Source organism: Macrobrachium rosenbergii, chromosome 16 (genome assembly GCF_040412425.1).
Source record: "Macrobrachium rosenbergii isolate ZJJX-2024 chromosome 16, ASM4041242v1, whole genome shotgun sequence".
NCBI lineage: Eukaryota > Metazoa > Arthropoda > Malacostraca > Decapoda > Palaemonidae > Macrobrachium > Macrobrachium rosenbergii.
Genome location: NC_089756.1, coordinates 23788018 through 23795517, shown reverse-complemented (window position 1 = coordinate 23795517; position 7500 = coordinate 23788018). Strand labels below are relative to the sequence as shown.

General features: G+C 32.5%; 2 long non-coding RNA genes across 2 annotated transcripts in view; one reads left to right on the top strand and one right to left on the bottom strand.

Moving 5' to 3' along the window:
- LOC136847196 (uncharacterized) overlaps positions 1-7500 on the top strand; it is a 282989-nt gene that overhangs the window by 123231 nt on the left and 152258 nt on the right. The window contains exon 4 of the long non-coding RNA XR_010855653.1: positions 5181-5230. This is a non-coding gene — a long non-coding RNA (uncharacterized lncRNA). The remainder of the gene's footprint in view (positions 1-5180; positions 5231-7500) is intronic.
- The window catches only part of LOC136847195 (uncharacterized), a 157492-nt gene that overhangs the window by 104565 nt on the left and 45427 nt on the right, over positions 1-7500 (bottom strand). The window lies entirely within an intron of this gene.

Sequence of the window (7500 nt, the reverse complement as noted above, 5' to 3'; positions counted from 1 at the left end):
TTTTTGTGTGTTGTGTTTAAATACATTAATTTTTTCATCATTAAATCCAAAAAGTTTTACTTTTTCTGCCGGTATCCGGTAAAACGAAAACATCGTTGATTAGCAGATCTCGTACAGATTTCCCACCCCATCCTCCCCTTTAGGTGGACGGGACTTTGCTGAATGAGTTTGAAGCTGTAACTATTCTGAAGCACATGTTTTGATTTACATCTTACTTTGAAAAACATCCAATAAATTTCTGCAAATGACACTTTTGAAAAGTTAGGCATTGTTCGTAGACCTCATATATTTATATGATGATACAGTTAGTGCAGCCTGTTTTAGGTCATTTGTTCTTCCTTTCCTGGAATACTGTTCTCCGGTGTGGATATCTGCTTCTGCCAGAGATTTATCTCTTTTTGAAGAATGGTTCGTGGTGGTAGGTTTCTGTTCCCTAATATCAGCAGTTATGACTTGGACCATCGACGGATGGTCTCTTGTTTGTACCTTTTTCATAAGTTGCATTTTAATAGAGACTTTCCTATTCACAATTGATCCCTGATCCCCTTTATCTGCCGAGAGAAAGAAACTAGATCTGCTGGAACAGCAAACATATAATAGATGTGCCTCGCTGTCGAACTTCTAAGTTCCCGAGTTCCTGTATTCCTCACACCGTTGGACTGTGGAACAACCTCCCCTCAGAGGATGTCGTGCAATTGGAACTTCAGAAGTTCAAGCGAAGATGCAATGCAGTACTACCTTGATGCTATTCTTCTTGCATTTTAATACATTTTTATCTATATATTAATTAATTAATTTATGTTTTTCTTTTTGATAAGTGAGATCTCTTCTTTCTGTACTTTTACCTTCGCTTACTTCCTAATTAGCAACATATTCTTTGGAAGCTTGAATTTCAAGTCAGTGGCCCCTTTGGTGGGCTTGTTCCATATGAATAGGGTTTATCTTCTGAATATAATAATAATAATAATAATAATAATAATAATAATAATAATAATAATAATAATAATCTGTGTAATAAAAATCCACAATTATATAGTAAATATATTACTATGTAAAATAAACGAAAGACTTTCGAACTCTTGAACGGTGTTCCTCATCTGTGCTAAAGCTAAGTGTATATGTATTCAGCGTCAAGGATTTTGTTTCTGCAACCCTTCGTGTTCAGTAGGAACCGCCAAGTTGACTGAAACACACCTCCACCACCACATTTTAGCTTTAGCACTGATGAGGAACACCGTTCAAGTGTTCGAAAGTCTTTGGTTTATTTTACATAGTAATATATTTACCATATAATTGTGGGTTTTTTTATTACACAGATTGTTTTTCACGAAATTGTGAATCTCTTATCAATAATAATAATAATAATGCTCCACCGTATTACTGTAAGAAATATGACTTGATACAATATCTCTTAGTTCAGTGAAGACACTGACAGTAAGTTTTTCCATTAGGCGGAGCAATTACTGAGTACCCTATAGGAACTAACGACACGCCGATCTAAAATTGCTTAACTTGACGATTCCTATTGAACACGAAGGGTCGCAGAAACAAAATCCTTGACGCCGAATACCTAGACACTTAACGAATAAACTACTGCACGTTGTCTCATTCATGAAAATACAATGGCGACCATCAAGCAGAGGGTTCCTATATTAATATGCAGCCTCACGCGAAAATGCGCCGGAAACCGAAAAGAGATTAGAAACGCAAAGCGAAATCGAGATCGTTTCGTTGCATAGATGCATTCCTTGCGGCCTCGGGAGAGAAAGAGACGGCAGAAAAAGAACTAAAAAGAACGGGACACAAAAGCAGAAGAAAAAATAACACTCGACCAATTAGGGAGAACATCCCGGTGAAACAAAGGAGAGAAGACCCACATAATCCAGAGATGAAAGAGGTGCACAATAAGGAAGTAGATTACAACAACAACAAAACGAACAGCGAAAATGAAAGGTTTAAGGTCAGGGTGGGATAATGGTTGGTTGGGGGGGGTTGGTTGGTTTGTGTTGATGTTACTCACGGAGATAAAAGCAAACAAGCAAAACAAAGGCAGTAGAGGGAGAAAGAGGAAGAGAGAGAGAGAGATAAGACAACAAAGAGGGAGAGGTGGGAGAAAACTAATTCTCGAAGAGACAAGCAAAAGAAAGACAAAAAGAGGAGAGAAAAACAAAGAACGAGAGACACAGGCAGAGAGAGAGAGAGAGAGAGAGAGAGAGAGAGAGAGAGAGAGAGAGAGAGAGAGAGAGAGAGAGAAATAAAACAATGGGGAGGAAGAGCAAGGAAGGTGAAAAAACGGTCCGAGATGGACTAGGTCATAAAGGCATGGAATCTAGAGCCAGCATCCAATCTTGGTAATGGAGAAAAGAGGCGACGGTGAATGACGGCAAAAACAAATAACGGGAGAGAAAGGGAAAAGGTCCAGAAATCGTTTTCTTTAATAGACTAAACACGGGAACAAAAACTAATAGTTTTTCCACTCTCTTTCTCTCTTCTGTGCAATAAAAGGCCCGGTTAACAGGGATACATATATGGAATGGAGGAACGGATTAACTTATTAGATTTATATGTATTTTATATAATACACACACACACACACACACACACACACACACACACACATATATATATATATATATATATATATATATATATATATATATATATATATATATCAGAGGTGTGTGATCTCTCCCCACCATTGGGAGACCCTATAGATGACTCTGTGCCGGCTAGGTGGGTGTTCTGTTGAGGGGTGGGGAGATAATCAGAGGGCCTATGTTGACATAGGCAGTGAGTCATGTGCCAGGTAGTTAGTCGAATGTGGGGGTCTCAGCCAAGACATAGAAGGGCCTAGGGATAGCAGCCTTATTCCAAAACACTGGCACTAAAATGAAAATGAGTAAGGTTGGAGATTTGTATGTATAGTTATATACATATAAATTCAGAATAGCGAGTGCTAATAATAAAGATGTATACTCTATCAGCCACACACACATTTGAATAAGGTACCTTAGTTTAGTGACAAAACTCTGAGGTGCAAGGTTAGCGGTTCGATTCCATGCTTGCTGCCTACAAGTTGACCCAGTTCTGAATGGATACTAGCGCCAGCTCGTGTCGGAAACTTCATTTTTGAAGCCTTGTTGCGAATACGAGGGCTTACTCTTCTGGCGTCACCTTCTCTTAGAAAAATTATATATATATATGAATATATATATATATATATATATATATATATATATATATATATATATATATATATTGTCAGTAATTCATATGATTTTTTTATGCTTTGAAACATTGAGCCACATATGACTGATACCAAAGGGGAGTTGATAAGTGGGGTCAGAATTCAAATATATTAGTTACTATTAACATTGCATCAAATCGAAAAGGCATATGTTCAAATCCTAGCAAGACTAGAAGCACTTATCTGTAATTCCATTAGGGTGCAAGGTATCCTCCAGTTAATGTAAATTTAGCACAAAGGTATTTGTCATGATATTTGAACACACACACACACACACACACACACACACACACACACACGCACAAACTCACGCGAACGCGGGTTCGTTTCCCGCTACCGTATATCAAAACTGCTTCAAATTTCTTGCGCTTTGGATGTCGGGGCTTTGTACTGACAAGCGTATCCAAAAGAGCGGGAAGAATTGTGACGTTAAGGGAGCATTGTGGCTATTACAATTACACACGCACATATATATACATATATATATATATATATATATATATATATATATATATATACACACACATTGTATATGTATATATATATATATATTTTATATTTATATATATATATATATGCATATATATATGTATGTATACATATATAAATATAAATCTATATATACCTATGTATATATATATATATATATATATATATATATATATATATATATATATATATATATATATATATATATATATATATATATATATATATATATAATTTTTGGGTGCTATATATTGTCAACTTAATGTGAATTCAACATAAAGGTATTTTTATAATGTTTGAACACACACACACACACACACACATATATATATATATATATATATATATATATATATATATATATATATATATATATATACTATAAATTATATATATATATATATATATATATATATATATATATATATATTTACATTATATTTTATGATCGCAATTATTCTTTCTTATCCAATTCTACTATATTGGAATAACTTGCGCCCCAGTAATTACGATAGTTAAATGCTTCGTCCCCGGTAGGATTCGAACCGTTGCCTGGTTTAGAAACATCAATAGTTGGTGGCATTAACCAAAAGACTATTTATTAGGAGACATAGAAGTTTATATCATTTCTGCTATTCTTATGCCTGTCGAATTCAGGTTCTGTATTGAAATCGGTATCGACCTATCTCCACCAGGATAACTGGCTGGTACATTAACTCATTGGAAACAACACATCGATATAGTGAATGGATATTAAACGTTATTTATGGCTTGATAATTTGTGTATATATACATATATATAATATATATAATATTATACAGCATATATACTGTATATAATTGTATATACATATATATACTATGTATTAGTTATATATATTTATATATATGTTTATGTTGCATTATTTAAAATTATATATATATATATATATATATATATATATATATATATATATATATATATATATATACTGTATATACATATATACGAGTATATGTATATATATATATATATATATATATATATATATATATATATATATATATATATATTTATTGCTTTATTTTTCTTCTGCTCTCTTCATATAAGCTGGTCACAGCTTCTAAAGTGGTGAACGAACTGCAGATGTAGGACATAATGTTGTTTACCAAGTTCCTTTATAAGTTCATAACAACGCAGTGATCTATTTAAACTATATATACTGTATATATATATATAATATATAATATATATATATATATATATATATATATATATATATATATATATATATATATATATATATATATATATATATATATAGTTTTTTTCCATGCGACTGTTTTCCCCTGAGAAAGGGGGACCCACAAAGGGTGTTGACCTGCTGACTCTTAGAAGGTCATTATGTAGGAGGTTCCAAGCCTCATGCACTTCTTTTGACTCCAAGTTTTTACCCATTTACAGATTGGTCGACTGGCGACGCAGGCCGGGATCGAACGTACGTCCTTGCTAAGGTAGGTAAATGAGCTGTCTCTGTTTTTTTCTATCTATTTTTATATACACATTTATATTTCTTAAATGTATTTTACAGAAATAACTTATGAAGTCAAATATTTTTCTCGCTCTTATGTGCATTTTATATATATATATATATATATATATATATATATATATATTTATTTATATATATATATAATACATACATACATACATACATACATACATACATACACACACACACACACACACACACACACACACACACACACCTAAGGACATCAGAAGGAGACGTCTTACAGCATTTCATCTATGTATTTAGGCAACGTTCCGAGGCCTCTATAGCCTCATCATCAAGCTGAAACATACAAACATCAAATAATATAAAACTGACTCGACTAACTGACATTATAAAAGATAGTTTATTTAAAAAGAAACTAAAAAACTAAAAGGGAAATGCAAAGTACCTTTCCAGGAATAGGAGGGAAGACGAGGACAGCCACAAGATATACGTTGGTTAAAAGTAAGCTCACGCCAAGAAGACAGGGGTGGCGGTCGTTTGACTGTTTAACTCGGGAACTACTTTTTTAATAAAAAGCGATTCATAGATCGCAAGCTGTTGTCGGGAAAATCCCCTAGTAAGAATTTTGAATTGTTTATATTAGATGTTAGATTTACATTTATTGGCATTGTTCTGTATATTAGAGTATTCAAGATGCCAATCGAACTCCAGTGCGATAACTGACACTCCTATGGCAATCAGTGCGAACTTTGAGGAGCCTATGAGAGGATCCGACATATTTTCCCCGATTACATCGGGGCAAGTAAATAAAAGGCTGCGTTTGATGTCAGTAGGAGGTCAAGTTCATCTTTATTTGAAGTGAGGCCCGATAGTTGGGGGGTTTGTTATTATTAGTTGCCATTTTAGGGCAGGGGCATGTTGTTTTATTAGCTTTCTAATTTTGTTAACAATTTTCCTAACAAACCTTTTTTTTTTTACATTTAATGGTAAGATTATACCCAAGGTGAACTTCCCTACTGTTCCTAGGAAACTATTTTTATGCAAGTCTTCCCTATATTCAGAATAATTCTTTCTTTAACAAAATTAGATAGCTAATAAATCAACTTGCCCCTGCCCTAAAATGGCAACTAACAACAACAAATCCCCTGGAGATCGGGTCTCTTCAACATAGTTAAAATTTGATCCTATTGGCATCAAATGCGGTCTGTTTATTTACTTGTCCCCGATGTAATCGGGGAAAATATGTTGGATCCTCTCGTAGGCTCCTCAGAGGGGTGTCAGTTTTCGCACTGGAGTTCGATTGGCGGCTCCAGAATACTCTTATATACGGAACCATGACCAATAAATGTAAATTTAACATCCAGTATGAACAGTTCAAAATTCTTACTAGGGCCTCTTCCCCACAACAGCTTGCGATCTATGGATCACTTTTATTAAACAAGTAATTCCTGAGTTAAACAGTCAAACGACAGCCACCCCTCTCTTTTTGGCATGAGCTTACTTTTAACCTACGTGTCTTGTGGATGTTCCTCGTCTTCCCTCCTACCCCTTCAAAAGTACTTTGCATTTCCCTTTTAGTTTTTAGTTTCATTATAAATAAATTACCTTTTATGTCAATTAGTCGAGTCAGTTTTATATTATTTGGTGTTTGTATGTCTCAGCTTGATGATGAGACTAGGCCTCGAAACGCTGCTGAAAAAAATAGATGAAATGCTGTAAGACGTCTCTTCTGATGCCTTTTTATATATATATATATATATATATATATATATATATATATATATATATATATATATATATATATTGTTTAAATATGCAAATATATATATATATATATATATATATATATATATATATATATATATATATATATATATATATATGAACACACATATAGTATATATATATGTATATATAAAATGTCTATTTAAATATATAAAAATATATATGTATACGAGTATATACAGTAAATATATATATATATATATATATATATATATATATATATATATATATATATATATATACATATATATTATATACTTATATACTATTATATATATACTGTATATTATTATATATATATATATATATATATATATATATATATATATATATATATATTACACACGGAGAGAACATTAAAATGATATGCTGTTTCGGTAAATATATGTAATACATATACCTCGTTTAAGTACATTTAATATCTTTTATCATGATGTAAATTAGTTAAAAGCACGGTCTGTTTAGCATTTCTGTGAATGA